General features: G+C 39.6%; 1 pseudogene; it reads left to right on the top strand.

Annotated features, from left to right (window-relative positions):
- Nucleotides 1-10000, top strand: part of LOC145391871 (zwei Ig domain protein zig-8-like) — a 113877-nt pseudogene that overhangs the window by 74018 nt on the left and 29859 nt on the right.

The raw sequence follows: 10000 nt of genomic DNA, 5'->3' as shown, positions 1-10000 counted from the left end.
AAACTTGATGCAAGCGTTGAAGATCAGACAAGGTTGAAGGGATTCCATACTCTAGAAGATAAATATCAAAGCCACAGGGCAAGGTCGGCTCACATAGCTTTGACATAATTCAGATAAAACACAGTAGAAAGTTGAAAGCTGGGCAAGAATCACGTGAATTAAGTTTTGAGAACAATCTGTCTTAACTGAAGGTCGTAGGGCAAGTCAAATGTTTGCTCCCTTTGACCACTTGTACGGGACAGATGTTGCACCCTGTGAGAGCTCCTTGTTCTTGCAATCTCCAGACGATTTGTTTCAGATTAAGATGGGTTACATACCAGGTTTCATTTATTCCTTCAATTCTAAAAGTTTCTCCAGAGGTGACTAAGCCATCTGGTGGTAAAAAGAATAAGATTTTTTTAAACATCACTCAGAAAGGGATTAAGTCGTTCTCACAACACGTAACACCTCGTTATCAGCTTATCTCTGTGTCTGGCACGTTAGGTTATCGCATATATTGCTACTGCAGTCTTTATTGATACGTAAAAAACTAAAATAGTATGCAGTAGTATGGTGCAGTAGGCAAATCAAACTGCTCAAGAAGAGGTGTTAGTAAATGTCTTCAGCCGACGAAAACAAAGCCTAAGAGATCACAAAATGGAAAGCAGATCACAGGCAGCCTGATATTAATATTCATAATGGCTCTGCATGCAAAGATGGTTTCGCTTGCATATTCACTCTTAGGCCGCACCCACACCAAATCCTTGCTGGCGTGGGCTGCTGTGGGCGGGAGTTCAGGATCACTTTAACCCATAAAAATTCCCGCCTGCACCTGCCCGTATCCGCTGGGGTCACTTGTATGGTGATGCCAAACTCCCATCTGCATCCACCCGCACCTGCAAGCATTTGGTGTGGACGCCCACTTAGCATTACAAGATTTTACTGTCCTAAATTAATAACCTTTGTATCCCTATCATGGTTGAGAGGACTTTATATTTCATTCAAGATATCGTCAGACGATTATATTAAGTTGAGAATGAGACCTGAGAGATGAGAGTGTTAGATGACATTTCGTCTATAATTTGCTAAACCACTCACTAACCTCTGTCTACAGTACCTCTATAACCTCCTGAATACCATGACAGCTGTACATAAAGCGTCATCAAATGGAAAGTGATAACAGGTGTCATACTAGAAAATTATATGCGACTGGGGGACATAAGAGATGCATATAAGGGTAACAGGATATTAATGATTTTGGGAGAGACAGGGGTTACATGTGAGAGAAGGTACATATAGACGTGACAGGTATATATGGTAAAGAGAAGAGAGAGAGAGAGAGAGAGAGAGAGAGAGAGAGAGAGAGAGAGAGAGAGAGAGAGAGAGAGAGAGAGACGGACAGACAGACAGACAGACAGACAGACACAGACAGACAGACAGAAGGGGGAAGAAAGAGGGGGAGAAAGAGGAAGAGAGAGGGTGAGTGAGAAGAGAAGCGACAGAGTATAAACAAGTATGGGGAGCCAGAAGATAAGCATGGGGGTGAAGTGATATATAGACTCATGTGGGAGACAGGCAATACTTATGACAGAGACAAGAGATACATAAGAAAGACCCTGAGGCAGATGCACAAAGGAGCTGAAGTGAATATACCGTGATGTGATTCTCTCGTATCATCTTTTCATCCTCGATTTCTGAATTACGAATGTGTAGGATGTCTGACACGTGGGATCAATTATTCTTTAAACGTCATCTCCTCAATATTCCCAAGCTGTATGCATGCCGTGATATGTAGTGTAGTATATGACACACTAATAATAATATATTTTTTATTACACACACACACACACACACACACACACACACACACACACACACACACACACACACACACACACACACACACACACACACACACACACACACACACACACACACACACAACCACCCCATATGCCCCTTTAGAGCAAAAACGTATCTCTATATGAATATTAAATGCAATATAAATCATTCAGTCTATACAGGCGTCTCGTACGTATTATACCCATATTTACCCCACTATATCATTCCCTTTGGTTCTCCTGTTTTACCAGAGGAATGAATCTGTCACATGTATAGATTTAACTCGCTGGGTTGAGAGAGAGAGAGAGAGAGAGAGAGAGAGAGAGAGAGGGAGGGAGGGAGGGAGGGAGGGAGGGAGAGAGAGAGAGAGAGAGAGAGAGGAGCCCCACCGCCAAGAAAGACAAGATACTCACATGGACGAAAATAGGAAAGAATGAGAGAGGAAACAGCCACCACCAATAAATAATTAAATGTATAAAGAATGATTTCTACCGTTAAAACGTGTGTCATATCTAATTAAACTAACCTTGGTAAATTCACGCAACAGAAATATAATCAAGGTGGCATACGTAAATAAACAGCCATTAACAATTAAGCTATTACAACGAGCAACGGGGGCAATGCTTATACAATGCTTATATGAAATTGCCCTTGATTATTGTCCCTCTCTTGGTATTTCTCTCTCCTTGTTTTCTGGTTCTTGCCTCAGCCTATCTTTTGCTGGGGAAAAAGTTAATGATGATGATGATGATGATTTAACGAAAGTAACAATAAATAAATAGAACATGAAAAAATGCCAAGATGATATCGGTAGTGATGATGATGATGATGATGATGATTTAGCGATGGAAACTATAAATAAACTGAACATATTAAATTGGCATTGATTTTTCTCCCTCTTTCATCATTTCTGTTTCTTTGTGGTCTGGATCCTACCTCACTCCTATCCTTTGTTATGAAAATAGACCAGGAAAAGCTGATACGTTGGTGGTGCTGATGATGATGATTGATAATGATGATGGTGATGATGATGATGATTGATGATGATGATGATGACCGAGGATGATGATGATGATTGATGATAACTGATAACGATGATTGATGATGATGATGATGATGATGATGATTGATTATGATAATGATGGTGATGATGATAATTGATAATGAGGACTGAAAATGATGTTGATGATGGTGATGAACATTTAGTCAAAGAGACAAAAAACAAAATAATCCTCCCAGAATAAAATATTCCTTGATAGATAAGCTCCACCATCTCCTAGCAGCGACCCTCATTAGCAAAATTATTTACCAGTCTGGCGAGAAATCTGTCAGAATCCCGTCAAAAATAAGGTGGGTGCCGAAAATTAGGGCTAAATCTGACATATTCATTCTACCTTGGCCTTCATATTTTCAGATTTTCTTGTGCTAACCCCCTAATGATCGAGACAACTTTAGTATTTTCATCTGGCAAACGTGGGAAAATTACACTGGACTGAGAGTGAGTCACAGGAATAAGAAAGTGTTTATACCGTCACTATACTCTGTTCACTCTACCGTGGCCTAAAACTGCCATCACTCCACCTTAATGCTGATTTACAACAATAGATTAACACCACAAGATGATGCTAGTCACGATGAAGTGCTGTAGAAAAGATATAGAGTCAGAGTATTATCCTTTTGTCACTGAGCTACGTGAACTAAGCTGCAACAGAATGAAAACCTGGGCCAAGGTAAAGAGGAGGAACTATAATAACCTTCTCATGGTTGCGTCTTGTTATCTGTTCCAGCTGAAGCCTGACGATTTTCTTCAGCTGATAGTAAGTTATGGGGATTGGGGAGTTCATTTTGTTACAAGAATGAATCTTTATGCTCCTGTCTTCACTCATTCAGTAACCACTCCCTTCACGTTGAATCTAGAGTACAAATTAACATAAAAAATGAAAAAAATGTGATAATGATAACAGATATAGAAAATGTTATCTTCCGAACTGGGTAACTATCTCCTAGGATCGTATTCTCGTTGGGTGAGGAGGCTCCCTAACGCCTCTTCTTTTGCTAGTTATTTTGGTCAATATCCTTTTATACGCTGATTATCCAGAGTATGGCGATATTAGAAGGATTTATGTGACACGGAGGAGGACAGTATGGTGTAATAGACAAAATAAATCTCTTAAAAAAAGGTGTTGGGGAGCTTCCTTAACCCACGAGAATATCACCCATAGTCTAGAGATCTCTTCAACCATATTTCAACCAACAGCAATTGAATATATATAGATGAAGGTTATTATAAGAGCCTGAGAGTGTACTAGTGTCACCATTAATTGCTTCATGACTGAGACAGCCCCAATAGTGTGTTATAGCTATGGCCAACGCTTTTATTTACCTAAGAGTGAGTCATAGGAGCCTGGTATGGTTAAGCCTTGTATTAAATATGGTTCCTTGACGTGTAAAAAACCGGGCGAATATCTGAAGCCGTTCCCGCGCGAATTTCACATATATATTGTTTATCCCTTCAGCTTTTTTTTCTTTCCTCGTAATAAATGGCCTCGTCAGAATAAATGGAGTCTTATATTTTTAACAAACAAAATTCCTGGTTTCACGGCAAATTACAGCGCGCCCGACGATGTTTATGGAAGCTTGATTACCGAGGGGTGAAAATAACGTGGTTTATGGCTGGGAAGAGCGAGGAGCCTAGGCCGGGATTCTCTATAGTGTGTTTGCTCTAACCTGACAAAGATCAATAACTTTTTCCGCTTCAGTCGATGGCCAGGTGTTGTCAGGATAGAGGAACTTTTTGACTATACTCTTTTTACTCTAACTTTGCCTAAAACTGTCGTCTCTCCATGTAAACTGTTGAGTTGTGACAATAGATTAACATTTGAATATGCTGTTAGTCACGAAGAAATGCAGTGCAATGGCTGAAGAACCGCGATATTGTCTTTCTCTGCCACTGAGCTACGTGGAATAAGCTGCAAAAAGACGAAAAAGAATAAAAAGAGTATATTACCTAAAAAGTCTTCTGCCTCCCCCGTCAAGCTCAATGAATGTAATGGAACCACGACTTAGTATTTAGCCTGTGAGAGTTGTCCAGTTCCGTCAGGTGAAATCAAGCAGAGTTTAACAACCTCACGATAAACATCCGATCGCAAACTTTATTTCTTTTTCTTTTTCTTTTCTTTGCTGGATGCACAATGACAGGAGAACACAGCGCTCCCTTACGTCTCCTGATTCTTCTAGGAAAAAAATCTTAAACCGATCGCAAACATGATTTTTTTTTCTTTTCTTAGCTGGACGTACATACAATGAAAGGAGAATACAGAGCTCCCGTACGTCCTCTGATCTCCTAGGAAAAAAAAAACCTTAGTAACCATAAAAGGAACGTAGGTTATATGTTTTGTGCAGGAAGAACGAGGGAAGGGACGCGTTGAATATAGCCTCGTGTTAATATACTTTTTACCTTAGCTTTGTCCAGTTTTTTTCCTCTTTAGCGTACTTCACGCAGCTAAGTGGCAGAAAATGTGAATTCTACGGCCTTACATCCTTTCCATGGCACTTCCTCGTGACTAGCAATATATTCTAGCGTTGATCTATTTTTACAACTCGGCATTCAAGATGGAGAGATCGCAGTTTCAAGCAAAGTTAGAGTAATGGGAGTATAATTTCACTGATAAAAGCAAATCTAACTTACGACATAGAATATACCGCAAATTTGTTTGAGAATCATATCACCAATGGTAGTTTATGTAAGTGATGGATATGCGACTTTTTGCATTCCTTTTTTTCTATATTTATGCTTCGTCTATTGTCTTAACTTTCTTGTGGTCGGGATAACTCTATTGTTCTATTCCAACTAGTAAAGAGAGAGAGAGAGAGAGAGAGAGAGAGAGAGAGAGAGAGAGAGAGAGAGAGAGAGAGAGAGAGAGAGAGAGGAGATATGAAACTAGGCTGCGTTAGTATTTTCACATTTTCTGCAGCGTACTTTTCCAGGCCTATGAAGGTCTAAACTACAAAATTTTTACCTTTGTCACATGATTTTACTCGGATTAAGACAAAAGCTCTTGAAATTAACTTATTTGGACAAAAATTCGCTTGTCATATTCTAGTTCATCATCGTACTAACCTCCTCTCTCTCTCTCTACTACCAACCTATCTGTCTATCTGTCTATATCTATCTCTCTGTATCTATCTACCGTTTATATATATGTCTCTGTCTCTCTTCCTATATATCCACTGACTTGCACTTCATCCAGTGAGAGGTAGTCTTAACAAAAGGTCATACCCAGTTACCTCTCCTATGTCCACGAAACATCATCTCCCCGAAGATACATGCTTTTGCACCTTATCTCTCCATTTCCTCCTCGGTCTACATCTCCTCTCTTCCATTCCATTAAAACACAGGTGGTGGAATAAGTGGAGTAGAGTATCCCAGGTGGGGAGTGGTAGTTATGTGATAAATACGTGTTCTGTTGTCCGAAAGAAAGGGAATTGGACGAAACGCCAGGTCAAGAAATAAGTCACACGATATGTATATACAGTAGTTAAAAAAGGCCAGGGATCATTTTGAGAGACCTACCTATATGTCTCGATAATACTGCTACTATTACTATAACCCCAATCATTAATCATACTATCCTTACATATATTCAGTGTACATAATAGGCATTAGTATCGAAGTAGTGATGTGTAGATGCCTAGCACTTAGCAGCGCAGGTGAACATCAGGAACATTTACACGATTTTGCCACGATCCTATACTTGTTTCGCTTTTAATGGAGAGAAATACGTGAAGAGAATACATGCAACAGAGTGCAGACCTGATATTTTGCCTTTAGTCCACAACTCTGAAACGGGAAGAGGCTACAGAAGGGAGAGAGGTCAGAGAATGCCAGGGGAATGTTTGCACAACCACGGAATAAACAGAGCGGAAAATAAGAGGCACTAAATTAACAGCAAATGGACAATACCAACACGAACAGTCATGTGAATCACTCTTAGCTTAATATATTGCCGGAATAAAATGCTAATTTGTTAGGCCGTGAAAGGATTAGTGATGCAGCATAAGCATTCTCCAACCTAGGAATTACTGTCGACTAAAATCAATCGTGTGGCGTTAACCGGAATGCAATTCTAGAGTTATCCCGATATTCAGAAGGTTAACTACATCGCTTTAATGACGTATCTTTAATTTCTGTGACTAATATGACGACTGTGCCTAGCTCCTGAGAGGCTTTTCGAGCTGAAGAGGTTAAATAGAGATAGATATTTCATTAGCCATTTTACAACAGGACATTTCCCCTAAGTTTGATATGTAAAAACGCGAATAAAATGTAAAAGACGTCATTTGACCAAGTAATTAAAGGGCTAAAGACGGTTTTAGGAAAAAAACAAAACAAAGAGAGAAACTCAAGTGTGGGACGGGACTCACAATCCCCACAAGTATGGAACTGGTTTATCCCAACCATAAGTGGTTTAAAACTTTTGTCTTAAGCTTTACCTGACGAGAATTCACTTGTCTGGTGAATATATTGATCTCGAGTTAGCCTGAAAAGCATTGTTAAAAATTACATGTCATTGGGACATTGTCTGCAGTTCGTTCATTATGACAGGCTACTCCAATAAAATTATTCTGAGGTTAGCCAAAATGTATTTCAGATACTGCATGTCCTGAAAGGGACTAGAGACACAAATAGTTACATACTGAAAGCAATACTACCAATAAAGTAGGAAACAGTATTCACATAGTGTAGAACCCACACCCCACAGCAGTTCGAAGGCCGAGATTTTCACCCTGGCCTGTAACCTTGATCCTTGATTGATTATTCTCGAAATCAAATTACTTCATGCTTGCTTAAACATCAAAGCGTCCATCAAGCCAGGTCCAGATGAATTCAATATGTTTAAATATGTTGTCTTTGTCCTGTGACGCTGGTCTTAGATCTATTGCTCTTAGAATAAAACCACTTCGTCCGTGACTAACCATAAACCATTGCACGAAGTTACCAAGTTCGGATTAAACTGAATGAAAACTATTTTAATCAAAGTGCCAAACGTAGATCTTTTCCCTATGACCTTTACTTATGACCCTCAGTTTTCAGAATTAAATAGTTTCATTCTTCTCTGACCCTAAACCCTTCCACCAACTTTGGCCTACATTGGATCACTGCAGTTTCAATTGACGTTGGCTATGAACTATGACCTATAACTATTTTTTAACATAATGCAACCACTCGTCCTTCTGATAGTCCTCAGTCATTATTCCAAATTTCATGTAATTCCAACTAATAGCTCTTCCGTAATGTTGTTACTAGACAGACGGTAGAACAAACAAACCAGACAAAACACATAATCCGTTCGCGCTGCGTGTGCAGGTGTATTAATAATATAATAATAATAATAATAATAATAATAATAATAATAATAATAATAATAATAACGGGAGTGATGACAAAATTAATATCTTCATCTCCATAATCATAATCATAATCATCATCACCATCACAACCACAAAAAAATTATGCAGTTTATTTTACTGAAAAGCGAATGTTAATTTCGCTTACAAAAATAAATTTAGGTTGTAATGCAAAGCTCTGGAATTTACACACCACTGTATTGCACAAACAGAGAGAGAGAGAGAGAGAGAGAGAGAGAGAGAGAGAGAGAGAGAGAGAGAGAGAGAGAGAATTACTGAATAAGGAAATATTTAATGGATAAAACCTCAAAATTTACCCAAGAAAATAAGTGATACTGATGTGTGGGTTTTCCACATCTAATTTGGGTGAAAAATCATGTAATGTTTGGATCATAGTGATGGAAATGGTAGTGGTGATAATGGTAGTGATGTTGGTAGTGGTGGTAGTTGTGGAGATAGTTCTACTGTGGTAGTGGTGGTAGTTGTAACCTTAGTAGTAATAGTCATGGTGGTGGTTGTAGGTTTCGTAGTGATGGTTGTGGTGGTATGTTGACAGAGAAAGTTGGTGTGGGTATTGTAGTGGGTGGGACTGGTAGGAGCTGTGGTAGCGGTAGTTGTGCTAATGTTGGTAGTAGTGGTAGTTGTGGTGGTAATGTTGGTAGCACTGTAGTTGTGGTAGTGGTAGTAACTGAGGTAATAGTAGTAGTAGCTGTGATGGTGGTGGTAGTAGTAGTAGTAGTAGTAGTAGTAGCTGTACTGGTGGTAGTTGTCTTAATGTTGGTAATAGCGGTAGTTCTGACGGTAATATTGGTAACAGCTGTGGTTGTGTTAGTAGTTGTGGTGGTGATATTGGTAGTTATGATAGCTGTGGATAGAAGTGCGATTTAGGTAGTGGTAGTAGTTGTGGCAGTGGTAGTACCTGATGCGGTGGTAGTATTAGTATTAGCGGTAGTTGTGAGAGTCGTAGTAGTTGTAGTGGTAGTGGTAGGAGTGGTAATGTCGGTAGTAGTGTTAGTTGCGATGATGTTAGTTACAATAGTGGTTGTGATGTTAATTCTTGTAGTAGTGATAGTTTTGGGGATAGTAATTGCTGCGATAGGGTGGTAGCTGTGATAGTGGTAGTTGTGGCAGTGGTAGTTGTGGTAATGATTATTTGTTGTAGCTTTAGTTGTGATGATAATGTAGGCAGTCGTGGTAGTTGTGATGCTAATGTTTGTAGGTTCGGGGACAATAATAATAGTGATGGTTTTGTTTGTAGCTGTGGTAGAAGGTGGTTGTGGTGGTAGTGGTGGTAGGAAGGGCTATATAGAAGATATAATGTCACGCCGCGCCACGAAAGGTAAAAGGGTGGTGGCGGTTGTGGTGGTAGTGGTAACAGTGATTCTGGGAGCAGTAGCAGTGGTGGTGATAGTAGGAACTGTGGTAGTGAGGGAGAATTATATGTGGCATTAATGATGGAGAGAGAGAGAGAGAGAGAGAGAGAGAGAGAGAGAGAGAGAGAGAGAGAGAGAGAGAGAGAGAGGGAGAGAGAGTATTGGTGTGTTTGTAGTAGTGGTAGTAGGAGTACGAGTAGGAGTAGGAGTAGCAGTAGTAGTAGTAGTAGTAGTAGTAGTAGTAGTAGTAGTAGTAAACAGTCATGCATGTATACTGACAGACGGCATAGTGATATCGCCAGTGCTGTACGTTTGCAAGTGGTGAACCTTGAATATCTCAGCATGAAAAAGAGTTGAAGTGATGAAGAAAACGTTCCTAAGATATAGGCTAAACGTGA

This window comes from Coenobita brevimanus, chromosome 2, assembly GCF_032717465.1.
Source record: "Coenobita brevimanus isolate Jiangsu-jjx chromosome 2, ASM3271746v2, whole genome shotgun sequence".
Classification (NCBI taxonomy): Eukaryota; Metazoa; Arthropoda; class Malacostraca; order Decapoda; family Coenobitidae; genus Coenobita; species Coenobita brevimanus.
Note: the sequence above shows the minus strand (reverse complement) of the source record. Positions and strands in the feature narration are given on the sequence as shown.